The sequence below is a fragment of the Dermacentor silvarum genome, unplaced genomic scaffold (assembly GCF_013339745.2).
Source record: "Dermacentor silvarum isolate Dsil-2018 unplaced genomic scaffold, BIME_Dsil_1.4 Seq38, whole genome shotgun sequence".
Classification (NCBI taxonomy): domain Eukaryota; kingdom Metazoa; phylum Arthropoda; class Arachnida; order Ixodida; family Ixodidae; genus Dermacentor; species Dermacentor silvarum.
In genome coordinates, this window is record NW_023606143.1 from 1 (window position 1) to 643 (window position 643).

Consider the following 643-nt stretch of genomic DNA (forward strand, 5'->3'; position numbering starts at 1 on the left):
AGACGCACTGGGGAACGAGGACAGCTTGCTAGGGAGACCGCGCATGCGCAGACTCTGGCACTACTTTCTTGCCGGCGCGCTCCGCCGGTGAAAGGCCACCGGTCAGGCGTTCCGAGTTATTTTGTGGGCACGTGTACAGGTTCAAAATTCCCGCTTTAGCAGAAACACTGATAACCAGATGGGACTGACTGGCGAACTAGTATTGAAGCAATCTATACACGTTCCCCGTTCTGGCCCGTACGTCGTAATATTCGCTGACTTGTAACTCCAGCTTTAAAAATAAATTAGGGGGTTTTATGAGCCAAAACCAAGATATGATTACGAGGCATGCCGCAGTGGGGAACTGCGAAATAACTGCGGTTCAATAACGTGCACCCAATGCACAGTACGCGAGCGTTTTTGCATTTCGCACCCATCAAAATGTGACCGCTGTGGCCGGGATTCGATACCGCGTCCTCGGGCGTAGCAGTGCAAAGCCAAAGCCACTACGCCGCGGCGGCGGGAAACACACGCTTATTTTAATGTCTATTGACATCCATTCCTGGCGTACCACAACATCTAAGCATTTCGGCTGAGAAGTGCGCCTACCTCGAATTGCAAGAAAGTTGAACGCGCATGAGAAGCTGGCGAAAAATGCAAGGAC